This window comes from Miniopterus schreibersii (assembly GCF_964146895.1).
Source record: "Miniopterus schreibersii genome assembly, chromosome: X".
NCBI lineage: Eukaryota > Metazoa > Chordata > Mammalia > Chiroptera > Miniopteridae > Miniopterus > Miniopterus schreibersii.
Window position 1 is genome coordinate 19,667,362 of NC_138104.1, and position 27,436 is coordinate 19,694,797.

General features: G+C 39.0%; 1 protein-coding gene across 9 annotated transcripts in view; it reads left to right on the plus strand.

The window, feature by feature from the left end:
- The first annotated feature begins 3,452 nt into the window (after positions 1 to 3,452).
- IL13RA2 (interleukin 13 receptor subunit alpha 2) overlaps positions 3,453 to 27,436 on the plus strand; it is a 70,816-nt gene continuing 46,832 nt past the window's right edge. For 3 of the 9 annotated variants that reach the window (XM_081125256.1, XM_081125263.1, XM_081125262.1), the window contains exons 1-3: positions 3,453 to 3,515; positions 4,133 to 4,184; positions 16,238 to 16,358. The gene's annotated coding sequence lies outside the window, so the exon portion shown is untranslated. Of the gene's footprint in view, positions 3,516 to 4,132; positions 4,185 to 13,921; positions 14,050 to 16,237; positions 16,359 to 17,189; positions 17,255 to 27,436 lie in introns of all 9 variants that reach the window. The other 6 variants (XM_081125261.1, XM_081125258.1, XM_081125259.1 and 3 more) reach the window with 4 other exon arrangements.

Sequence of the window (27,436 nt, forward strand, 5' to 3'; positions counted from 1 at the left end):
AGCCCCCTACTGGGGATCGAGCCCACACCCCAGGCCTGTGCCCTGATCAGGAATTGAACCCCGATCGCCTGGATCCTAGGTCGACGCTCAACCGCTGAGCCACACCCGGCTGGGCTCCAGTTGGATATCTTAATCACATTAAGCTTTAAATAAACTAACCCTCATAAATGACTTCAAATAATTCTCGCAAAGAATATTGATGATATTACTAATGTAAGTACAAGTGAACAAGAAATTGACAGCATTCTTTGTCAACCACATTATTAGTTTAAATAGAAAAACAAATACAAAAACTGTGGTCTAAATAAGCCTGAGAAACGTTGGCCTACGAAGTTAAAAATTAACAAGAAGACTGATACATGAATTTATATCCTGTATAGTAACAGTAAACTTCACCCTAAATAAGTTTTATACCTTAAGATATTAGCTAATTATGATACTGCATGTGTATAACATATAACCACATCTACTGAGAGGATGTGTTCAAAATAAGAAAACACAATGGAGTTTATTCTCTACAAAGTCTGGAGACCACTGTCTTAATACAATTCCTTATCTTACTATATTAACAATATTTATTTACACGTTTGTTTTCTATGCTAACTACTAATGTCCTTGAGGGGAGAGGAATTATGTCTTATGTTTGTCTCTTGGTTTTGCAGAAATAAGTGCTCAATTAATCTCTGCTAAATGGAAATAGAAGCTCCCAGCCAGCATTAAAATGAAGCAAGGATTAAAACAGCCTGAGTTTTATTACCAAACAGATAATTTTTGGTCATGTGATCTTGGAAAATTCACTTTTATTTTCCTCATGTAGAAAATGGGGTGAGTCCAGCAGGTGTGGCTCAGCGGATGAGCATTGATCTAGGATCCAGGAGATCGCGGTTTGATTCCTGGTCAGGGCACATGCCCGGGTTGCGGGCTCGTCCCCAGTATGGGGCATGCAGGAGGCAGCCCATCAATGACTCTCTCATCATTGGTGTTTCTCTCTCTCACTCTCCCTTACCTCTCTCTGAAATCAATAAAGATATATTTAAAAACAAAACAAAAAAATAACTCATTTGGAGGTAAGAACTGAAAATGGACAGCACAAAAAGGAAACCAATGGGGAAGCTTTCCTGTTCTGTTTGAGAACTAATATCCTGAGAATGTGAAGGCTTTCGGTCACAAGAGAAGGCAATTCTAATACTTCATTTCTATTTTTGTTAACTACAGTAACCAAATATCTCTGGGTTTCCTTCCTTCCTTCCTTCCTTCCTTCCTTCCTTCCTTCCTTCCTTCCTTCCTTCCTTCCTTCCTTCCTTCCTTCCTTCCCTCCTTCCTTCCTTCCTTCCTTCCCCCCCTCTATTTCCATGTGAGGAAATGAGCTATAGTAGCTTAATGAAACAAGGGAAATGTGTCACGTTGGGAGGAAAGAGTTCAGTATTAAAATCTCAGGTTTTTAATAGGTAGGGACCCCAGAAGTAGGACTAAAAGGAGCGAGGTTTATATGGAGTGAGGTTGACTTATCCACCTGATCAAAATTAAGGTACATGAGAGATCCAGGCGAGATATTTTCTGATTATGCTCTGACATCACCTCTCATTTTTCCCCTGAACATTTTTGTACTCTTTTCAGCTCCCCACAAACCAATTGCTGCTACCACTTCACAAATGGATCCATGCTTATCTCCATTTTATTTTCACTTGCCTTCTACTACTCTCCTCCTTTACCCCTTTCACTTCTTGCATGTGTGCCCTTGTCTAAGTGTTCAAAAATACTACATATGTGATTATGGATATGAATAGATATACCTAATTCAATAATGATGAAATGCAACTTGTAAGCACTAAATAAATATTTAAAAATAAATAAAAGCAACATCCAATAATTGCAATTGGATAAATTATACTTACTATTTCTGTTTTCAACTTAATTCTTTAACCAGTGATTGATGCCTCCACTAGTATATCAAGATAGAGCTTGTCATAGTGCTAATCTGTATGCTAGCTATCCCTTATAGGGATTGTTCAACTCATTCACATGTTTAGAACATATTTTTTGAGCACTTAATGTGCCTCAGGTACTGTTTTCAGTATCTGGACATTATCAGTGAACAAAATAGACAAAAATACCTACTGCATAGAGCTTACAGTCTAAGGGAGGGAGACGGGCAATAAATGACAAAAGAACCAACTCATTAACTAGGAAATACATGCTTTGAAAAATATAGAGATGGTGTGCTGTGTGTGTGTGTGTGTGTGTGTGTGTTGGGGGAAGGTACAGGTTGCAATTCTAAATAATGTGGCCATAGTGTAGGTCTTAATTGAGAAGGAGACATATGGGAACCCAAAGGACCAAGTCAGGTACTAAACCAGACTGATACGTATTCTGCCTATGTGTAGGGTTGGTCCCAATTGTAAGCCATGTCAGGGTTAAATTCGGAGGGGAACCATTCCTTTCTCTTGCTGAGAGCCTGATTCAGCAATATAAGTCAAACACTTTGGAGAGGCATTAGTTCTTTGTGCTATTGCATAATATAAAGTCAGCTTTATATATTGGCAGAACCTTCATACATTCCAGAAGTTCAAGTTTGAAATATATAACATATGGTGATTAGACCATAAAAATGCACCTTGGGATGCACTATGCAATTCTCCAAAGAATCTAACTTCATAAAATGATGTGGTCTGGAAATGAGGACGAGTATGTAGTGCTCAGCCAAAATACTTCTCTGGTGACATAAGAATTGAGAGTAGCCAAGAACCACATCACTACTCCAGATTTCTGGCTTCCTCCCAGGAGTCTAAACATTTGTTTCCTGAGAAATACCACTTGAATAATTTCTTGGCCTCTGGACAGGAATACCGCAAAAAAACTGAATTGCCTTTATTTTGTAAGCTGGAGTCAGGACTTTCAAATTTTTTCTAATTTGTATTTTTTGCACTGCAGTAATACAGCTGTATTTGGATAATCTGGGCCATATTGCTCAATATTATTCTGGGAGATAAAATTTTAGGGAAGGAACTGATTCTATAGACACCATGGGAACACTAAATACATTCTCCTGAGTTTTAGAGGGCAAAGCATGAAAGGGAAACTCAAATCTAGGAAGACGTGACCAGACCCTGAATGAAGCAAGTCATCTGCTTACAGAAACAAAGGGCAGTCACAGGATATGAGGTGTACCCTGAGGGAAATGTGGAGGGAACAGTGTTCCTTAACCCAGGAGAGGAGAAGCCTGAGGGATAATTTAATGATTATCTTAAAATATCTATGTCAGATGCAGTGAATAGTCAACAAAATCTCTTTCTTCTTAGATGATTAAATAGACTTAAGAAAGGCCATGAGAGATTTTGGTTAGACTTAAGTAGGAATCTTGATTGTGAAACACTGGAAGTGGTTCCTGAGGAAAGTCCTGTGGACTCTTCTTACTAGAGAGGTTTATAAATAGGAGAAAGTCACATTCATCTGTGATGGGCAGTGTAGAAGCAAGACCTACTGACTCTAGGGTTTCTTCTGCAGCACTGCATTTGGTACATCAGTTCTTTTGGAATCATGCTGTCTTTGTATAATGTTGGAGTAGACTGGCATGATTTGTATTTAACCTCCTGGTTAAGTGATATTTAAAATATATATACCTTCTGTAAACAAATGATAACCTTTAGTAGTTCATTTCAAAACATATGACAGTCTGAGTAATAGCTCAGTATGTTTGTTTTTCTTTAATATATTTTATTGATTTCAGAGAGAGGAAGGGAGAGGGAGAGAGAGAGTTAGAAACATCAGTGATGAGAGTCATTGATCAGTTGCCTCCTGCACGCCCCCTGCTGGAGGTTGAACCCACAACCTGGGCATGTGCCCTGATGAGGAATCGAACCGCGATCTCCTGGATCATAGGTTGATGCTCAACCGCTGAGCGACCCTGACCAGGCAATATGGGTTTTTTTTCACTGTGCCAGTAGTAATGATTTCATTGGTGATGATTAAAACAATGTGAACGGTGCCTGTTCACAGTTCTGTTACCTTAAACTTTTTGTGATAGAAAACAGTATTGAATAATGTCCACAGATATTGTCAGAAAGTTACGACATTTAATGTTCTTTTCCTATAACTTTATTTGCTTTTAACCTAAATAATTCTCCTTACATAGGACTTGTACAGACAATTCACAAGAAGTGGCTGAATCTCACACATTTGGAAAGGTAAGTTTTAATTTTCTTAAAATGTATAATAAAATTGCATAAAATAAATGTATTTGGGTGGAATGGGTCATTGGGGAGATAAAGAGACATTTGTAATATTTTTAATAATAAATAAATAAATAAATAAATAAATGTATTTGTACTAAAGCAAAATTTATTTTAAAGTATTTTTGGAGAATAATTAGAGTAGGGTATGACTTTAAAGGTCCTCAAGCTTATTTTACTGTTGAGAAAATTGAGGTCCTGAGAAAAGGAAGTTTGTATCCAATGTAACAGTGGTAGCATTAGGGTCAAAGCTCAGGTCCCCTAACTCATAATCTAGTGCTCTTTACAACACACACCACTAAATCTTTCTCTGTTTGGGTGGTTATTTGGTGAGGTGACATGAGTAGGTACATATCTGTTAGTGCTAAGAATCTTTTGGTCCATAGAAGTGTTATAGCCATATGGAAGTGAGAGATGATTCAGAAGAGTATGTTCTTTAAAGAAGAGGGACACAAGAAAGGTGACATGACAAAGGGAGACTCATACAGAAGATATTTCCTGACTTTAGAGATGACCTTTTTGGGGGTACTCTTCTAGAATAAGGGATGAGGAAGACAAGGGAGACATACTAATTTACCATGCATGAAAATATAAACAAATGGTTGATATCATGGGAATTTGATTCATATTAAATATTATAAATGGTAGTTAAGAAATTAAATGTGTTCCACCAAACCTTATAAAAAAAGATTTCACAACAATTGAATTTTTCACAGCTATTGAATTTTTCACAGCTATTGAATTTTTTCTAAGGTGTTCATAGCAAGCAGCATCTACATAGCTTGGAATTGGAGTCCGTCTCTGTCACTAAGTATTGAGTGACATAGCAAATGAGAATTGTCAAGCTATGCACTGTGTGTCAGACTCCAAGAGCTCAAAGATGAGTAAAAATATATTTCCTTCCCTCAAGAAGCTTTCCACCCAGTCCAAGGGAGTAAGGAATTAAAGAGATAACTATGATGCAGTCTACTAAATACTATGATAGCAGGAAGCATTTTTTTCCATATGGTTTTGTGGAAATCCAGGCTATGAGTTTCAGCAAGGGGATGATGTCTGAGTGGAGTTTCGAATGATAAATAGGAAGATCTCATTATCTTTTCCTTGGATTTTTGAGAGTATTCCCCAACTGGAGTTCTTGCTAGCATGCTTGCCCTACTACATTTTGAGGGAGCTTCCAGATCAAAAGCAAGCATAAGAAATTCATGAGATATCTGGGGAAATGCCAGATGTTTGGTATGATGTTATTGAGGTGTGAAGGGATCCAAGTAAAGAAGATAAGCAGAGGTTAAATCATAAAGTGCCTTGTATACCATGAACCCTGTTGCATGGAAATTGAAGAGCAGTAGAATATGTTGTAAGTGGAAGGATAACCAAGTCCAATTTACTTTTAAATTGTGCGGCTGCTAAGTGGAGAATGGGTTGGAAGAGGTTAAACATGATGGCAGGAAGCCCAGTTAAGAGGCATCATGAAGAAGATGATGACATTCTTGGCTAGGGCCATGGTGGTGGGAATAGAGAGAGGTGGACAGATTCAAGAGGTAATTAGGACATAGCATTGACAGGACTTCATGTTGGATTGGTTGTGGTGAATGAAATACAGGGAGAGAACAAGGATTATCTTATCTGGCTTGAGCAACTAGGCAGCAGTGTCATTCTCTTGAATCTGGAACATAGTAGGAGGCTCAGCTCTAGGTGAGAGAAGAAGATGATGAGCTCAGAGTTGCACATGTCCAGAGTTTGCCTGTGAGACATTCAGGTGAAATTTTTAGTAAACAATTTGATATAATGGAGTTCAGGAGAGTAGTGTGTACTCTCCCTTCTTTGCCTCTTCTGAATGCTCTTAGGGACCACCCACAACAGCTTAGCCCTTGATTCCATACTCCCCAGGACCCACCCTTTGTTTTCCCTATTTCCTCCTACTTCCCAAAGGTAGACATTATACACCGTTCTGTACTTTGTGCAATGCTTATCTGACTTGTGGGTATATGAGTGAGGACTTTGTAAAGGCTTCTGAAGACTTGCATTTGGCCACCTCATCACTTAGGTCATTCAGGAAAAAATGACACTTTAATACTTATTAAAAGGTGCAAAAGATATTTAAGTGTTAATAAATGCTACAAATATCACAAGTCAGGTTGGCATGTGTGACAAATTTTACTTGGAAGATTAGTAGAATATTTTCCATTACTCCCTTTCCCTGATTCAGGTTTTTCAACCTTTAGGAAGAAGTGGAAATGATAACTGCTTTTCTACACTGACTTTCTTACAATCCTTTATTCTATCTTCTGGGTCCCTAAGATTCTGCATCCCAGTCTGGAATATGAAATTAATAAACCAGGGAAGGGACCAGGCCATTGTTATTTAATGTTTGGGGACTCACAATTATCTGTGAATGTGGTATCCTATCCTGAGAACACTCTGCTTCATTTTTTTGCCAAAGGAAGGGCCTCTGTTATATCAACAGTGGAACTTGTGGGATTTCTGTTAAGCATTTACTGCAAGTAGTTCCTCTTACTTAAAAAAAAAAAATTCAGGAGCCTTAGGAACATTCGTCAAGTGTGGGAATGAGATCTTTGATGGTTTAGTAATTCTTGCTTTCCCATCTCCTTCCCTTTTGATACCTTTTCATTATGTTTACCCTCCCTCTTTTGAGATTTTCAAGTTTCATTTATGCATGCATCCATGTATTCAAACATTTATTTCTTACACATCACTAAAACTTACCAGTCCTAGTCTCTGTACTTTGCAAAATACTCAAGATAAGAATTAGTCATGTTGTGCAAATGTGAAAGACTAACACATACCAGCTTATTTCCCCACACTGACCTCTTAAATACTCTATGTGAATATCAAAGGATTTTAAACTCTGCATGTTTATGGGTTTCTTTACTTCCTTTTTGCTGTTGATTTCTAATTTCAAGGCATTGTGGTCAGAGAATATGCTTTGTATAATTTCAATTTTCTTGAATTTATTGAGTCTAGTTTTGTGACCCAACATATGATCTATCCTTGAGAATGTTCCATGTCCACTGAGGAAGACTGTATAATCTGATGTTCTGGGATGAAAGGCTCTGTCAATGTCAATTATGTCCATTTGGTCTAATGTGTCATTTAAAGCCAATATTTCTTTATTGATTTTCTGTTTGGATGATCTGTCTAGAACTGTCAATGGTGTATTAAGGTCCCCAAGTATGACTGTGTTTTTCTCAGTTTCTCCCTTTAGTACTGTGAGTAGTTGCTTTATGTATTTCAGTGCTCCCTGGTTGGTTTCATATATATTAAGAAGTGTTATGTTTTCTCGATGTAGTGTCCCCTTTATCATTATAAAATGTCCATCTTTGTCTTTTGTTACCTTTGTTATCTTGAAGTCTATTTTGTCACTTGTAAGTATGGCTACACCTACTTTTCTGTGAATGTTATTTGCTTGGAGAATCATTTTCTACTCTTCCACTTTGCATCTAACCTTGTCTTTGCAGCTTAGATGTGTCTCCTGAAGACAGCAAATGGTTGGAGGGTTTTTTTGTGTCTTTTTTTCCCCTCTCTCTTTTTTTAATTTTATTTTTGTTTAAAATATTACAGATGTCCCTTTTTCTCCCCAATGACCCGTTCCATCCCATCCCATCCCATCCCTCTCTCCAGTCCCTCTCCCCACCATTGTCCGTGTCCTTGGGTTGTGCATATATGCATATAGATTCTTTAGTTACTCTCTCCTCCTCCACCCACCCTCCCTCCTCCATCCCTCTGACATTCGTCAGTCTCATCTATGCTTCCATGTCATTGAATCTATTCTGTTCATCAGTTTTAGTTCTTTAGATTCTACATATAAGCGAGATCATGTGATGTTTGTCTTTCTCTGCCTGACTTATTTCACTTAGCAAAATTTTCTCTAGGTCCATCCATACTGTCCCAAAGGGTACGAGATTCTTCTTTACAGCTGCATAGTATTCCATGGTGTAAATGTCCCACAGCTTTTTTATCCACTCATCTACTGATGGGCACTTGGGCTGTTTCCAGATCTTGGCTATTGTAAACTGTGCTGCTATGAACATCGGGGTACATATATTCTTTCTGATTAGTGTTTCAGGATTCTTAGGATACATTCCTAGGAGTGGAATCACTGGGTCAAAAGGCAGCTCCATTTCTAATTTCATGAGGAACCTCCATACTGTTTTCCATAGTGGTTGCACCAGTCTGCATTCTCATCAGCAGTGCACTAGGGTTCCCCTTTCTCCACACCCTAGCCAGCACATGCCATTTGTTGATTTGTTGATGGTGCCATTTTGACAGGTGTGGAGTGATACCTCATTGTGGTTTTAATTTGCATCTCTGTGACGATTAGCAACGTTGAGCATTTTCTCATGCGTCTCTTGGCCATCTGTATGTCCTCTTTGGAGAAGTGTCTATTCAGGTCCTTTGCCCATTTCTTAATTGGGTTGTTTGTCTTCCTCTTGCTGAGTACTATGAGTTCTTTGTACACTTTGGAAATGAGCCCCTTATCAGATATATCCTTGGCAAATATGTTTCCCCAGACCATGGGGAGCCATTGTATTTTGAGGCTGTTTTCTTTTGCTGTGCAGAAGCTTTTTAGTTTGATGTAGTCCCATATGTTTATTTTTTTCTTTTGTTTCTCTTGCCCTAGGAGATGTATCAGTGAAAAGTCCACTACGGGGGATGTCTATGACTTTACTGCCTGTTTTTTTCCAGGATTTTTATGGTTTCATGACTTACATTTAAGTCTTCTATCCATTTTGAGTTTATTTTTGTGTATGGTGAAAGTTGCTTGTCTAGTTTCACTTTTTGGCATGTATCTGTCCAATTTTCCCAGCACCACTTATTGAAGAGACTGTCTTTACTCCATTGGATACTCTTGCCTCCTTTGTCAAATATTAACTGACCATAATGGCGTGGGTATATTTCTGGGGTCTCTGTTCTGTTCCATTGATCTATAAGCCTGTTGTTGTACCAATACCAGGCCATTTTGATTACAGTGGCTTTGTAATAAAGTTTGAAGTCCGGTAATGTGATCCCTCCGACTCTGATCTTTTTTCTCAAGATGGCTGCAGCTATTCAGGGTCTTTTTTGGTTCCATATAAATTTTCAAAATGTTTGTTCTAGGTCTGTGAAATATGCTGTTGGTATTTTAATAGGAATTGCATTGAATTTATAAATTGCTTTGGGTAGTATGGACATTTTAATGATATTAATTCTTCTAACCCATGAGCATGGTATTTTCTTCCACTTGTTTAAATCTTCCTCTATTTCTTTTTTCAGTAGTTTTCCAAGAACAGGTCTTTTACATCCTTGGTTAAGTTAATTCCTAGGTATCTTATTTTTTTAGTTGCAATGGTAAATGGTATTGCTTTTTTAATTTCTCTCTCTGAAAGTTCATTGTTGGTGTATAAGAATGCCATTGATTTCTGGATGTTGATTTTGTATCCAGCTACCTTGCCAAATTTGTTCATCAAATCTAGTAGTACTTTGATGGAGTCTTTAGGGTTTTCTATGTACAATATCATGTCATCTGCAAATAATGACAGTTTTACTTCCTCCTTTACAATTTGGATACCTTTTATGTTTTATTCCTCTTTGATGGCTATGTGGAGGACTTCCAGTACTATGTTGAATAAGAGTGGTGAAAGTGGACATCCCTGTCTTGTTCCTGGTTTAATGGAAATGGTTTTAGTTTTTGCCCATTGAATATGATGTTGGCTGTAGGTCTGTCATATATGGCCTTTATCATGTTGAAGTATGATCCCTCTATTCCGACTTTGCTGAGAGTTTTTATCAGAAATGGGTGCTGGATTTTGTCAAATGCTTTTTCTGCATCTATTGATATGATTTTTGTCCTTCATTTTGTTTATGTGATGTATCACATTTATTGATTTGTGGATGTTGTACCAGCCTTGCAACCCCGGAATAAATCCCACTTGGTCATAATATATGATCTTTTTAATGTATTGCTGGTTCCGGTTTGCTAGTATTTTACTGAGGATTTTAGCATCTATGTTGATCAGGGATATTGGCCTATAATTTTCTTTCTTTGTAGTATCTTTATCTGGTTTTGGGATTAGGATGATTCTGGCCTCATAAAAAGAGTTTGGGAGTTTTCCCTCCTCTTGAATTTTCTGGAATAGTTTGAATAGACTAGGTGTTAATTCTTCTTTGAATGTTTGGCAAAACTCGCCTGTAAATCCATCTGGTCCAGGACTTGTATTTGCTGGGTAGTTTTTTGATTACTGCTTCAATTTCATTAGTTGTTATCAGCCTATTCAGGTTTTCTGCCTCTTCTTGATTCAGCTTTGGAAGGTTGTATGCTTCTAGGAATTTGCCCATTTCCCCCATGTTGTCCAATTTGTTGGCATATAGTTGCTCATAATATTTTCTTACAATCCTTTGTATTTCTGGTGGGTCAGTTGTTATATCACCTCTTTCATTTCTGATTTTATTTATTTGGGTCCTCTTTCTTTGTTTCTTAGTAAGTCTGGCTAAAGGTGCATCAATCTTATTTAACTTTTGAAAGAACCAGCTCTTGGTTTCATTGATTTATTGTATTTTTTTTTTTTTAGTCTCTATGTTATTAATTTCTGCTCTGATCTTTATTATTTCCTTCCTTCTACTTCCTCGGGGCTTTTCTTGCTGTTCTCTTTCTAGTTCTTTTAGTTGTTGTGTTAGATGGTTCATTAGATCTTTTTCTTGTTTCTTGAGATAGGCCTGTAATGCTATGAATTTTCCTCTCAGGACTGCTTTCGCCCATAGGTGTCCTATAGGTTTTAGGTTGTTCATTTTCGTTACTTTCTATGAAGTGTTTGATTTCTTCCTTGATGTCATTGGTAACCCATTCATTGTTTAATAACATGCTATTTACCCTCCATGTGTTTGAATACTTTTGAGTTTTTTTATAGTGGTTGATTTCTAGTTTCATGGCATTGTGATCCGAGAAGATGCTTGATATGATTTCGGTCTTCTTATATTTGTAGAGACTTGCCTTGTGCCCTACATGTGGTCTGTTTTTGAGGATGTTCCATGTACCCTTGAGAAGAATGTGTATTCTGCTCTTTTGGGGTGAAATGTTCAGTAAATGTCAATTAAATCCATCAGGTCTAGTGAGTCATTTAAGGTATGTGTTTCCCTGTTGATTTTTTGTCTTGATGATCTGTCCAATGCTGACAGTGGGGTGTTAAAGTCCCCCACTATGATTGTCTTGCCGTCAATCTCCCCTTTAAATTCCCCCAAGAAATTTTTTGTATATTTAGGTGCTTCTATATTTGGGTGCATAAGTGTTTATAAGGGTTATTTCCTTCTGTTATATTGATCCCTTTAGTAATATGTAGTGACCATCTTTGTCTCTTGTTATGGTCTTTATTTTGAAGTCTGTTTTGTTAGAAATAAGAATTGCTACTCCAGCTTTCTTTTCCTTTCCATTTGCATGGAATATTTTACTTCATCCCTTCGCTTTTAGCCTATGTGAGTCTTTTGCTCTCAGGTGAGTCTCTTGTAGACAGCATATATTTGGGTCCCGTTTTCTTATCCATTCAGCTACCCTTTGTCTTTTGATTGGACCATTTATTCCATTTACATTTAAGGTTACTATTGATATCAACTTATTTAATGCCATTTTCTCCCTTTATGCTGATGTACCTTTCTCTCACTATTCCTTCTTTTTCTTAAAGCAGTCCTTTTAGCATTTCTTGCAGTGCTGGTTTGTGATACTGAACTCCTTTAGCCTTTTTTTGTTTAGGAAGCTCTTTATTTCACCTTCAATTTTAAATGATAGCCTTGCTGGATAAAGCAATCTTGGTTGCATGTTCTTGCTTTTCATTACTTGGAGAACTTCATGCCACTTCCTTCTGACCTGAAGAGTCTCTGTTGAGACATCAGCTGTCAGCCTTATGGGGGTTCCCTTGTAGGTCACTGCTTGTCTCTCTCTTGCAGCCCTTAATATTTTCTCTTTGTCCTTCACATTTGCCATTTTAATTATGATGTGTCTTGGAGTGGGTGTCTTTGGATCCCTCTTGTTTGGAACCCTCTGTGCTTCCTGAACTGATGTGGCTTTCTCCTTCGCCAGCCTAGGGAAGTTTTCTATAATTATTTCCTCCACCAAGTTCTCTATCCCTTGCTTTCTTCCCCCCCCCTGCACTCCTATAATGTGAATGTTGTTTTGCTTTATGTTGTCCCAAAGCTCCCTTAGACCATCCTCATGCTTTTTAAGAGTTTTTTCTTTTTGCTGCTCTGATTGTGTGATTTTTTTCTACCTTGTCTTCTAAGTCACTTATTCTATCCTCTGCTTCATTGAGCCTGCTTTTAATTCCTTCCAGTGCATTCTTGATATCAGATACAGCATTCTTTTTCTCTGAGTTTTGTCTATGGTATGTATCTCTTTTTTCATGTTTTCACTAAGGTCCTTGATCTTATCATCTAGTGTCCTCTTAAATTCCTTGAACATCTTCATCATCAATACTCTGAACTCTGTTTCTGATAACTTGCTTAACTCCATCTCATCAAAGTCTTTTCCTGGTGATTTTTCCTTTTCTTTAATTTGGGGGTTGTTTCTTTGTCTCCCCATTTTGGTAGCTCTTAGTGTTAGGATCTATATATTAGATATAGTTGCTGTCTCCCAGTCTTGTGGGATGGGATTTTGTCTTGTGGGTCCAGTGGAGCCCAGAGGTGTGTTTTCCTTATACTTCTGACCTCTTTGCTCTAGGCGTGTCCCTCTTGTGGGTGTTCCTTTTGTGGTTTCTTTATGTTCTCCTATTGTGGTTGGGTTTAGATTGTCGTTGATCAGTCCTTGGGACAATCCTCCTCTTAGGTTGGCTAACTGTGTCTCAGCCCCAACCTCATTGTGTAAGCTGTTGCATGGGTGCTGGCAAGGCAGGACAATACACAACTAAACTTCCAGGAAACAAGAGGTATCTTACAAAATATTTTGACAGTCAGAATGAAAACAACCCACGTGAAAATAGAACGGGGAGAGTGAAGGGAGAACATACACACACACACAAAATGCTTAAAAAAGAGAGAGAGAAAGAAAAGTAACACTTAGAGGGAGAAAGAGATGTTTATTGTTAATACTGGTGAAAATTTATAAAACAATAATAATAAACTAAAATGTAAAAAATAGAGAAGCTACTGGGAGATAACAGAAGCAGAGAAAAGGTTCTGAAAGAAGGGCCAGCAAAAGATTATGGGAGAGAATAGGAATAGGATAATAGTTGAAAATGAGAAAACAAAAGTACAATAAAGGGAATAACAGAAACTAACAATCAAACAAAAAGACAGGAATACAGAAGGGAGGATAACAAAAGAATGAAAGAAAAGTAAAAAAAGAAAAAAAAGTTATGCCAATGGATCGAGGGGAGAGAGAGAGAGATGTAGCCCAGGCAGGGAGGGAGTCCTGTAAGAGATTTGGGGGAAGCTATAGAGGAAAGCAGTAAACTTGGTTATAATGATAAAGTCCCAGTCGTTAAGCAGGGATATCAAGAAAGTCTTGATATGAGAAGCAAGGATAAAACAAAACAAAGCAAATAACCAAAACAAAACTAAAAACAAGCTAAGCAAGACAAAATTTTTTTATAAAAAAGAGGAAAAAAATTTAGTTTAAAAATGTTTTTAAAAAAATTAAAAATTAAAAATATTATTATAAAATTTAAAAAAGAAGAAAAAATAAATTTTCTCCCCTTTTTCTTCTTCCTAAGGAAAAAAGAGAAAAAATAAACAAACCCACAAACAAAGAACAAACAAACAAACCAAAAAAAACCCCAAAAACACCAAAACCAAAACCAAACAAAACAAAAAAACAGAAGAAAAAAAGGTAGTCAATCAGGTGAGTTTCTTCTGGGCAACTTATGTTGTCTGAGGGCCACTGTTTTGTGTGCTGATTTCAGTTCTCCTGGGAGGTATTTGTGTATCAGCCAATGTGAGGAGCCGTCTAGGTTTGGCTCTGGCGTCCTTAGGTAGATGGTTGATCTGAGACTCTTTGTGAACCACCTCCTCTTGTCAACTATTTTTCAACCTTGTGTTGCCTGGTCTTGCTCCAGAGTTTTCTGTAGAGTCTTTAGGGTGCAGGGTGGCTAGTGTAGCTCAGGGTATCACTCTCCTTAGAGGTGTTGCTGTCAGGTGCTCACTCTGCGGGAGTTAGTCTCTGCTCTACCGCCAGCTCGTCAGTCCCTACTGTCCTCTGATTCTACTTCTCCAGGCTCTGGCCTGCTGCAGTTTCAGACTGATTTCAGCCTGTTGCCTTTTCTGTATGGGCTTTGAGCAGCCTGGGCTCAGTGGGTTCAATTAAAAACACATCCTGGTGATCCCTTTGCCTGCCCAGCCCCCAGCAGGGGTTTTCAGCTTTTCCTCCAGCTCCCAAACAACAGTCCCTGAGAATCTTATTCTTGTAATGTCCCCCTGTGAGCTGCTCTCCCCTCCCCCTCAGGACTGTGCCCTTCGGGTGTGTCTGGGGCTTCAGTGAGCGGGACCTGCCCCTTTCCTGTTGGGGGCGGTGCTCCCAGCTACAGGAGAGACCAGCGGACTCCACCCCTCCCTGCTCAGCTCTGGTTGTCTGGTCGCACCAGGCCCGCCCCTCAGACTGTTTACTATGCAGACCCCAATCCCAGCCTCGGCTGGTCTGTCTGCCCAGTGCACGCGGGGAAGGTGGGAGGCAGTTCCGAGACCAGACTCACAAAAGCACAAAGCAATACACAGGCAGAGAGTCTGCCCTGCTAGGTCCCGCTGCCCTCGCACCAAGGCCCCCAGCGGGAGGGGACCCAAAGTCAGCTCCACACAGCTCCCCACCCAGCTGGTCTCAGCAAAGCTGGGGCGGCTTCATGCGCCACCAGGGCGCCCCTCAGGGCTGGTCACAGACCCCAGCCTCTCGGCACCGGGAGCTCAGGGCAGGAGGACACCCTCAGGGCTGGTCACCAATCCCAGCCTCTCGGCACCAAGAGCTCAGGGCGTGGAGGGCTCCTCCCCTCCCCCACACCACGCAGACTCAGTGCTTTCTGGGGCTCAACACAATGCCCCACAGGGAGGCAGATGGTCCCCGTGTGCGGCTGCTTGGAACAGTCCTCTGGTCCCTTACCACTTGGGTGCCACAGACCTTGGGACATTCCTTCCTATGGTCAGCACCCCGAGCACTAGACGCCGGTCGCAGCTGCCACTAGAAGCTTTGTTTTGCTAGGAAGGTGCCGACCTGTCCGTGACTCACCACTTCCCTGGGTCCCTCTGCCCAGTGTGCAGGGCGCTCCTTCCCCTCTAGTAGTTCCGGGTGTGGGATCCCGGCTTTTGGAGGCTGGTCCACACTCCTGAGGGGAGGGAGCTTTGCAGCCTCCAAGCCTCTGGGTTTGGAGCCCAGCACAGGCTTCAAGGGGCACTCCCCCTTCCTATGCGCCCCCTCTCTTACCGGACTCCATGATATTTCTTCAGTGCTCCCCACTCGCACTCTGTCCACTCAGGTATGTTGCTCTGGTTTTTCCAAGCTGGCTCCGTAGGATTTTAGGAGTAAACCGAGTCCGTGGCTGGAAGCAGGGGCGCTCTGCTCCTTTTCACAGGGCGGCCATCTTCCCTCCTCGGGTTTTGTTTTTTGATCCAATCTGCTACTCTGTGCCTCTTTATCAGTGAATTCAGTCCATTTACATTTAGGGTAATTATTGATGTATGAGGATTTCTTATAACCATTTAATCTTTTGTTTTCTGATAGCTCTGTGCCTCCATTGGTTCTTTTCCTTTGTGTTTCTGTTATTTTTGTTTGGTGGTATTCCATACTTCTTTCCTTTGTTTTCTCTTTTTTCAATCTATGTGTCTCTGTTTTTTTGTGTGTTTGTGGTTACCATTAGGTTTATGAAAAAGAAAGTTTCATATATACAGTGGCCCTTGTTCTTTTGAATGCATCTGATCTCCATCCTCCTTTGCAAATTCAGACCCTTATGCTTCCCCCTTTTATGTTTTTGTTGTCACAAATTATCCCTGTTTTTGCTATAAGTGATCTTACTTGTTGTTTCATGATCTTTTGCTCTTTGTTTCAGGTAGAATAACCTCCTTGAGTGTTTCCTGCAATGAAGTTCTTCTGGTGATAAAGTCCCTCAGCTTCTGTATGTCTGGAGAAGTCTTTATTTCTCCTTCATATTTAAAGGATAACTCTGCCAGGTATATTATTCTTGGTAATGTCTCTCTTTCAGTAGTTTGAATATTTGGTTCCACTCTCTTCTAGCTTGTAGAATTTCTGCTGAGAAATTTGATGATAACCTAATGGACTTTCCTTTATAGGTTACTTTCTTCTTTTTCCTGGCTGCTTTGAGAATTCTTTGTTATTAGTTTTTGACAGTTTAAAACAATGTGCCTTGGAAAAGGCCTCTTTGGACTGAGGTAACTAGGTATTCCGTTTGCTTCTTGGATTCGAGGATCTAGCTCTTTCCATAGATTTGGGAAGTTCTCACCAACTATTTGTTTGAAGAGGCTCTCTGTTCCCTTCTTTCTCTCTTCTTCTTCTGGTATGCCTATTATTCTAATATTGCTTTTTCTGATGGAGTCAGATAGTTCTAATAGAGTTCTTTCATTTTTTATGCTCAAGTCCCTCTCTTCTTCCCTCTGTGTCATTTCTAGATTCTGTCTTTGATATCACTAATTCTTTCCTCCATCTTGTCAGCAGTATTTCCTATGCTCACTAGTTCATTCTTTATCTCTTTTATTGAGTTCTTTATATCCAGAATTTCTGTTTGTTTTTTTAAAAGTTTCAATCTCTTTGGTAAAGTACTCATTTTGTTCATTAATTAAGTTTCTGAGTGCATTAAGTTGCTTGTCTGTATTTTCTCACATCTCGTTGAGTACTCTCAAAACTGCAATCTTGAATTCTCTGTCATTTATATCATATATTTCTATGTGTTCCAATTTGCTTTCTGGAAATTTTTCATTTTTCTTTCTGAACTGTGTTTCTACCTTGGTTATTTATGGTATTTGTTGAATTTTTTTGCTTTCTAGGCAACTATATATAAGTGGCACTTCTCTAGAAGATTAATATGAAGAGGTCATTCTGTTATTTTCCAGTAGGTGGCATTGAATCAAGTTTTTTAGCTCTATGAAATCCCAATCTTGACCCCTGTCTTCTCTGGCTACCCTCAGTTTAGCCACAATGTGTGGGGTTTGGATTGGCTGGGGAAACATGGTTGCCTTCTTTGTTTTGCCATCCCAGTAATGGCAACCTCGGGCCTCTGTAGGTGTTCCCCTTGCACCTCAACCCAGGACCAGTCACAGAGTACACCCTTTGCTCAGGAAAAGTAGTGATTTTCTGGTACCAGTTCTTGGGTCTGCAGATAATTTGCTCCACAACTCAACACCAAGGGTAAAGGGAGGTGAGCCCTGGGAGTCTACAGGGTAAGAGGGCTCCATGGCTTTGTTTCTCTGTCTGAATTGCCCATCACCCTGACAACCAGGGCAGCACCCCAGTGCTATGTCCTTGCCCAGATCTCTGGGCTCAGCTGCAGTGCCAACGACTCACTCTTACAGGGATGCCCACTGAATATCTTTGCTCCTCCCAGCTGAAGGGAGCTCCCATTACAACTAGTTGCCTCGTCTCTCAAGGCTGAACCACACCATCGTGAGCTCCTGGCTGCAGAGCTGCATCCGTGGCTAGGCTCAGCCCTTCTCCTTACTTGCCTTTCCCATTTGTTCCCAGTTGCCCATCTTTAGATGCTTCAATGCACAAATCTCTCAGGTGTGCCTATACTTTGAGCAGGGAATCCTTTGTTGAGTTATGGCTGTTTGAATTGTTGAAACTTCAAGGTGAGAGGTGAAAGACCAACGGGAGAGACCAAGGGGATCTCTCACACTGCCATTTCTCTGACTGAATTCCTCAATGAGTTTTAGAAAAAAAATTCCTGCTTTGGGAGTTCTTGACAAAGGAGTGATGACAATATTGGGACTTGTAACTCCAGTAGGTGATGAGGGGTAAATCTTGGCATGTAAATGGAGAGGTGAAGCTTTAGTTTATTCACCCCTCTGTCCACCGTTCCAATCAAAACCTTTTATTACTTGATTCACACCTAAGCTACTGTGTGCCAGGCACATAGTATATACTTTACATATGTCAAGTCATTTAATTCTCATTACAATCCTGTGAAGTAAGCCCTATAACTATAGCCATTTTCAAGGTGAAGAAACTGAGGCATAGAGATGATAAGTACATTATCCAGCATCACACAGCTAATAAATGATGGAGCTGAGATTCAAATCCAGGTTATCTGACTCCAGATATAATGCTCTTAGATAATATACTAAGCTATGAATCTAGTAAGATCAGGTTAGTATACATATCTGCATTTCTCTCAGCTATTCTGTGTCTTCTTCTAAATGTGTGTCACATATATATGCTAGAAAACAGCTCAAAACCAAGGAAAACGGTACCCAACTTTGTTCTCAACACTTAAGCACAGCACACAAGGATTAATGGGAAATCTACCAAAAAAATCAACTGAAAGTGCTGCCAGAAGGGTACACAAGTGGGAACCCTCCATTGTTCATGAGAGTGGGGTTCTTGGGGTGCCACTGAAATAAGAATTTTCAGAAGCCCCCACAGGAGGATGGAAGAAGGTTTGATAGGTATGGAATTACATTCCTCAGATTGTAATGTCCCAGTTCCCCCAATCCAGTCCTGAAAGAGGTACAGCTGAGAGTTCAGCAGAGCCAAAAGCAAGGCCAGTGTCCAGAGTTTCCATTCCATGTTACAGCCGGGTGAAGTTCAGTATCCAAGCTAAAGTCCATTAGTCTATATGTGGAGCCCCACATAGTCATGTGGGCTCAGGGGAGCATGCTCATGCAACAGGAGTCACAGGAGCCAGGTACCCTGGAGCCGAGAGAGAGAGAGGGAATTTCCTTTGTTTGGAAGTTTATATATTCAGGTTTCTTGCACTTGCAATAACCATGCCCATTCTGGCCACTGACTCGATTTCAGGTGTGATTGACAGGCAAGCACCCTCTCACGTCACATAGACCTCACTGGGTATGCATCTAAACTGCCTTTGTATAGTCCCTTCCCCCATCAGTCAGCTGAGAATAGTCTTGGAGAATGTTAAATGAAGTTTTTTGGCAAAGCTGTGTAAATGGCATGCCTATATTATCTGGTCTCCCCTTTCACTCTTTTCTTGTTAAATAATAGCCAGGTTATTACAATGGCATCAAAAGTAGTAGTAATAGGAAATCAGTGCAACAATTTGGTGACACAAGGAAAAGGAAGATTTTAAAAATATATATTTTTGACAACTTAACAAGGTATCATTGATATACAAAGAAATGCACATATTTAATATGTACAATTTGATGAGTTTTGAGGACTTTTTTAAGGGTGTCTTCTGAGTCCTGAAATACAAGTCTTTGAACAGCTTTCTCTCCATGTATATCTTCAATTACTGCCCCCTAGTTGTCACATGGGCACAAAATTTTTTAAATGATCTTCAAAACTGAATAGAAAAGGAAGGGAATGAAAGGTCTAAAAGTAAGAAAGTTTTATATTTTAATGTGCTAATGCCACCAGCCAGGCAAGGATAAGTTCTAGATATTATAAGAGCTTTTATAATAATGAATTTTATAAAGTGAATAAAAGACTATGTGGCTTTTAGAAGCTTAGTGATTAACAATGTAAAACTTTGACTATTTAAAACAATTTAGAATAAGTTTAAAAGAAAAATGACTGAATTCCTCTGACAGGTGACCATGTTGGGTAATGTACTTTTGTAATTGAGAGCAGAAGACAAAAAAATTAATACCAAAGAACATCATTTAATTTATCTAGTGATATTTGATTATTGTTCCAATCAAGAAATATTCATCTTTCTTTAATGTTATGGTAATTCTCTAAAGTTCTTAGTTTTCTGGTTTTAGAAAAACCCATGCCAAACCTGCTATACAATCTAAACAAATGATCACCAGGAAATCTCATTCAGTCTCAGGGCTTTAAGTACCATGCATATACCGTTAACTCTCAAATTTTATCTTTAGTACTGAATTTTCCTCTAAGCTCCAGACTCATGTATTCAAATGTTTACTCTGTATATTTACTTGAAAGTTTAATGAGCAGCTCAAACTTATCAATTCTTTATTCCCACACCAAACCTGTTCCTCCCCCAATATGCCTTCTTTCAATAAATGGCATCACCATTTACCTGGTTGATTAGACTGAGCATCGTCTTGGCATCGTTTTTGATTACCCCCTCTCTTACATACCCCATGTCTAATCCTTTAGAAAATCATACTAGCCCTGCCTAAAAATATATTCAGAATATGTTATTTCTCACTATCATAGTGCAAGTCACCATCATCTCTTGGCTAGACAATTGCAAGAGCTTCCTAAGTCATTTCCCTACTTCTATTTTGTACCCATCTAGTTTATTGTCTACTCAGCATCCAGAGTTATCTCTAAGACATCACTAATTTTATACACCCCTCCCCCAATCAAAACCTTCCAATGGCTCCCCATCTCACTCAGAACAAATGCCAAAGTCTAAAATGGCATATGAGGCACCACACACACTGCCCCCTCTACCTCTCTGATCTCCTCCTACTTTCTTCTTTGCTTCCTCCGTTCCAGCAACACAGGCTTCCCTGCCACAGCCCACTGGTCACAGTCCCTCTTCATGGCCATTGCACTTGCTATTCAATCTGCCTGAAACATTCTCTACTCAGTTAACTTCATGACTCTCTCCATTCCTTTATTCAGGTCCTTCCTTGGAGAGGTCTTCCTGATCATCCTTTCTAAAATAGCCTCTTTCTCTCACTCCAGGCATCACCATCTAGCCTCTTACTCTGCTTTATTTTTTTTTTTAATGGCATTTATCATCACCTAACATATTTTTGCTTGTTTATTTGTTTATGGTCTATCTCCATTACTGGAATGTAAGTTCAATGAGGGCAACAATTTGCCTGTTTTTTTCATTGTTGTGTCCCAGTTCCCTAGCACAGAACTCAGTAACTATTTCTTGAATAAATGAAAGACCGAATGAATGAATCAATGACAGTAACCTAGGGAGAAAGTAGGTCATATTCTGAGGAAAGAAATAAAACATTTCTTCAAGGATATGCTGCCAATATAAAATATAGTTCACACAATCACCTCAGTATTAGAGTAAAAGATCCAGCTGTTTTCTTTTTCAGGAGATACAGCCACTTTGAAGTAAAATATTAATATGTAATAAATATGATCCATAAAGTCTGTGTTTTTCTTCTAAATTAAATGTAAAGATTAATAGATGAAATGGTTTCGAAATCTGATTTAGTAAGCCATTTAAGCATTTTAAAACCTATATGCCACTGCTAGAATGACAGCTTGAGAAAATTAATGTGTATTGCTGATCTTTATTTTTCCTGAAATTCTGGTGTGCTCTGGCTCTTAGGAATTTTCTGCTGATTTTCCAGTCTCCAGCTGAGACTTAACTCCCTAATTTAATTAAGGCTCAGTCCAAGGACACACATGTGTACACTCTGGTTTCCTGTGACTTGTTCATTAGCAAGTTCATTATGTGTTTGTTCCTGTCTCAGCATTATCGAGAGACAAATTGAGAAAGATCACCATGTTATGGTAAAATTCTATGTGATTGTTTCTCTGAACTGTTTTGATTGAAGAACTATTTACTTTATTGTACAATTAGATGCTAAAGAGGACAAGTGAGAGAGTTGTTTTGTAACTTGTATTCTTAGAAAATAATTGAGGTAGAAAAGACTCATATCTGAAGGATAGCCTAGTGTGTTTTAATGATTTTATGGAGAAAGGGCTTTTACCATATTTCATTAATTATGTTTAAAGGATTCAAATAAATTAAAGTGATTACTATTAAAAAACAGTGTGGTAGAGTGGTACCCTATGTATTCTTACATAGGCTATTACTAACTAAATGATCTGATTAGACCATCTCTCAGTTCAGGGCCTTGGTTTCCTTGGCTGTAAAAAGAGAGTGTTAGGTTTGAGTGTTTAGATTTATTTCAGCATTACCAGTTGAAGATTCTGTGAACGCAATACTTCCTGATCTTTGAGAGTAAGAATATCAGTTTTCATGATATGACTAAGAAAGAGTTTATCTTGATGATTGTTGAATCTAGATAATGGGAACATGCAATTTCATTGTACTATTTTGACTTTTAGGTATGTCTGAATATTCTTAAACAATAGCAAATTTAGAAATTTATTGATTAATAAATGCTTGATAACAGATAATATACTACATTCAAACTGATCTTGTGACATCTATTTCAAGTCTATGGTGTTTTCTTCCATTGTCCTCTGAAACATTTATACAAAATAGCAGTCCCTCTTATGTTCATTCCAGAGCAGTCTTCTTCAGTTTTTAGGTAACTGTGCCAGGGTTCACACCAGATTAACAAATTTCCCTGTGGGCAGATTTTCAAGGTGAAGGTATTTATTGATCAGGAAACTAGCAAAATTTTCTCACAAGCATGATATAATTCACATTGATTTGGCAACTCACAACAGGTAATTTAGATTGGCTTAATTATCAATATCTCATTCTTAAATGCAGGCTGATTTTTCCCCTTGCCACTCTACACATTGCTAGGCCACTTCTAGAAGATAATGCGGCAGACTACATTGTAGCTAAGAAAGTGTCTTTTGATGTTAAGCAATACTGGGTTCAAATCCCTATTTCAACCTTTTCCCTAAATGTAAGACCGTTGGAAATTTTTAAATTTTTCTGAGCCTCAGTTATCTTTTTTTGTAAAATGGGAATGTCAATAGTAGTGTCTAGATCATGGGGTTATAGTGAGGACTAAAGAACATGGTTAATTATTAAACATACTGCCTGACAAACAACTTAAACCAAAAATATCAGCCTATTTCTGTCATCATTAGTTTTGTGTTTAGTCATTTGCATTAGAATAAAATTTATGTGTGAAAGAGTTAAAAAAATACAAGGCAGGAAATGTGTCTATATTGGTTACCTTCACTAGAAACATTCAATACATATTTATTGAAGATCTGCTATATTCTAGGAACTAGATTTATAGAGGCAAGTAAGGTACACTTTTTGTTCTTAAGGACAGACAGCAGTTTCCTCTTATCTGTGGTTTTGCTTTCTGCAGTTTCAGTTATCCGTGGTCAACCACAGTAACAAAATATTAAATTAAAAATTCCAGAAATAAACCATTTATACGTTTTTAATTGCATCCCCTTTTGAGTAGTTTATGAAAATTTGTGTTGTCCTGCCTGGGGAGTGAATCATCTCTTTGTCCAGCATATCCATGCTGTATACACTACCCGCTCTCTTGGTAGCCGTCTTGGTTATCAGATTGACTATCATGCTATTACAGTGTTTGTGTTCAAGTAACTCTTATTTTACTTAAAAATGGCCCCAAAGTGCAAGAGTAGTGATGCAGCAATTCTGATATGCTGAAAAGAAGCCATAAAGCATTTCCTTTAAGTGAAAAGGTGAAAGTTCTTGACTTAATAAGGAAAGAGAAAAAAAACCCATATGCTGAGGTTGCTAAGATCTATGAGAAGAATGAATCTTCTATCCATAAAATTGTGAAGAAGGAAAAAGAAATTTTACTAGTTTTGCTGTCCCACCACGAGCTGCAGAAGTTAGGGCCACAATGTGTGCTAAGTGCTCGGTTAAGATGGCAAAGGCATTATATTTGTGGATGGAAGACATGAACTAAAAATGTTTTCTGATGACAACAACATGTTGCACCAGAAAACATTGAGACTTCTGCAAGGGATCTCCTGAAACAAGTGACACCAAGTCATTTACTACAAGTGAGGGATGGTTATACAGAATCAGGAATAGATTTGGACTGAAAAATAAAAAAGTTAGTGGAGCCCGGCCGGGCGTGGCTCAGCGGTTGAGCATTGAGCTAGGATTCAGGAGATCAGGGTTCGAGTCTCGATCAGGGCACATGCCCAGATTGCGGGCTTGATCCCCAGTCAGGGGCATGCAGGAGGCAGCCAATCAATGACTCTCTCATCATTGATGTTTCTATTGCTCTCTCCCTCTCCCTTCCTCTCTCTGAAATCAATAAAAAGATATATAAAAAAAACAAAACAAAACCCAAAAGTTAGTGGAGAGAGAGCACATTCACTAACTTTTATTACAGTATATTGTTATAATTGTTATATTTTATTATTGGTTATTGTTGTCAATCTCTTACTGTGCCTAATTTATAAATTAAACTGTATCATAGGTATGTATATATAGGAAAATCATAATATATAGGGTGTGATCCTTCAAGGTTCCAGGCATCCACTGGAGGTCTTGGAACGTATACCCAGTGGCTAAGTGGGGTAGGGAGGGACTACTGTACTAATTGGAGAAACAGACATGTGAGAGCTTATAGACAGGGCTGACCTTAAAGGAGTGATACAGTAGCCAACTGCTGGCATACTGAAATTTAAAGCAGGTAAAAACAAAAACAAAACAAAAACCTCTGGCCTGTCACTAGGTCTGAAACACAATTAGCATATTTTTGTGTGAACTTTATACATTCTTTAAGTTTTGAAATCCATATGCAAATGCCTTTGGAAAGTGTAACATTAAGTAATATGAATTGCACTTTAATGAAGATTTATTCCTATATTATTTAGGGTACAAGGTAAGTTGTTGTAATCAAAAGATCTCAGATTATTATGGCTCAAGCAACAGACCAAAGGTGGGCAGGCAGCACTGATACAGAAGGTTATCCGAGGCCCAGGATCGTTCTAGCTTGTTGCTTTGTCATCTCCTAGTATGTTGACTTTGCTTTTATGGTCAAATGTGGCTGCCACTATCATGTCTGTGCTGGTTGGGTGAAGGGAGAGAAAGAAGAGGACAAGAAATTTTCCTGTCAAAACATGATCCAAAGGTTGCACACATCACCGCTGCTTGCATATCATTGTCTACATTTTCATCATATCCCCATACCAAACTGCAAAGGAGTCTGGAAAATAAAGTCTGACTGAGAGGCCACATACACAGCTAAAACTCATAAATTTCTATGGCTAAAAGGAAGAGTAGGAGAATGGATACTGAGAAACAATTAGCAGTGTCTGCCTTAGTTTATTGGATGACTTTTTTAAAAATAAGCTCCCTGAAAGACCTAGGACTTTCCAAAGTAGTGGGCTCATAAAGAAATGGTTATAGCCCTAGCCAGTTTTCTCAGTGGTTAGAGAGTCAGCCTGCGGACTGAAGGGTCTCAGGTTCGATTCCAGCCAAGGGCACATACCTCGGTTGCAGGCTCGATCCTCAGCCCCGGTTGGAGCTTGTTCAGGAGACAACTGGTCTATGTGTCTCTCTCACATTGATGCCTCTCTCTCTCTCTCTCTCTCCCTCTCTCTCTCTCTCTCTCTCTTTCTCTCTCTCTCAAAAGCAATGGAAAAAATATCCTTGGTGAGGATTACAAAAAAAAAAAAGGAAATGTTTATAAAGAAGTTTGACTTGCCTGAGGTGTTTTCTGACATCAACCAATTATATGGTCCCAGATTATCTGATGCCAACTGGGTATCCTGTCATTCAGTTCTGATACTTAGTATCTGTAGTTAGCAAAGATCCCACAGGTTAAGGGCTGAGTCTCACAAGACTGTCCCCATTTCAGATGCCAGTAGAAAGTCTCAGTACTTCTGACCAACCAGCTACAAATTTGGGAGTTTCTATGACCCCTTACAGATTTGATCATTTGCTGGAACAACTCACAGAACTCAGATAAACAATTTAGTGGTGTATTATGAAGGATAAAACTCAGGAACAACCAAATGGAAGATATATACAGGACAAGGTATTGGGGATGGGAGGGGTGTACCGAACCTTGGAGAACTTTCATTCTCTCTCCAGGTAAGTCACCTCCCAGTACCGTGAAGTGTTCACCAATGTGGAAGCAATCTGCACAAGTTTAGTTTTTATGGAAGTCTCATTATATAGGCACGACTGATTAAATCACTGGCCATTGGTAATTGAACTGAACTTCTAGCCCTTCTCCTGGAGGTCAGGGGGTGGGACTGGAAGTTCCAACCCTCTAATCACTTGGTTGGTTCCTCTGGCAACCAGCCCTCTTCTTGAAGCTATCTAGGGGCTCACCAGTAGTCACCTCATTAGCATAAACTCAGGTATAGCTGAAGGGGACTCTTTAAGAGTAACAAAAGGCACTCCTATCACTCAGGAAATTCCAAGGTTTTTAGTACCTCTGTGCCAGGAACTGGGGACAAAGACCAAATATATATATTTAATCTTCACATGAAGATATGGCTTTTTAAAATATGTTTTTATTGACTTTAGAAAGAGTGGAATGGAGAGGGAGATGAGAGAAACATCGATATGAGAGAGAAACATTGATTGGTTGCCTCCTGCACCCACCCTGACCAGGGACTGAACCCCCAACCTGGGCATGTGCCCTGATTGGGAATGGAACCTGCAACCTTTCGGTGTACAGGATGATGCTCCAACCAACTGAGCCATACAGGCCAGGGCCCAAATATATATATTTTTTATTATACCACAACTTGATATCCTCAGGAGCAGGAGTATAATTATTCAATAGTTTCTGGTTTCTACCCCTCTAACTAGAAGGTGAGCTACATGAGATAGTATTGAACTCACCTTTGCATCCCTAGCATCTAGCACAGTGCTTGGCACATCGTTGCTCTCTAAACAGTTGAATGAATGTGAGTGAATAAAAACTAGAGTCTGACACTGCTGACCTCTGCCATCTGTGGATCTGTGTTTATTAAGACTGATGCTAATCTGGGCACTGGATCATGTATTTCCCAGTTTCCTGAGAAGCTCAGCTCTGCTGTCCTGCTGTTGAATCTGTGGTTGTCTGGAGGGGAATTCAGAGTTCATAAATTAGTTGGTTTCAGAATAATAAAAAAGTGGATTTCGGGGAAGGCAGGCAGTCTACATGTCCTCTGTCTCACAGAGTGTGTTCTTTATAGGACACTGCTTTTCTGTATAATAGCCAACTCTACTAAATAACTTTTCAAGTTAGTTTTCTAGGGATGCTATGATTTAAAAAAAAACAACAAAAACCCTCAGAACCTTAAAAGTTTGACATATGCCTGAATATTTAAAAACTGTTCTTAAATCCAAAGAACTTTGTTAAGAATTGTGTGTATGTGTGTATATATATCACCTATATAGTCAATGGTTATTTTTTAAAATTTCATATGTTCTTTATTGTTTTTCTTTATTTAATGTCCTTTAATGTTATAAAGGAAATAACATTATGGGAAATTAAATACTGCCCTTGCTGATTGCCTCCTT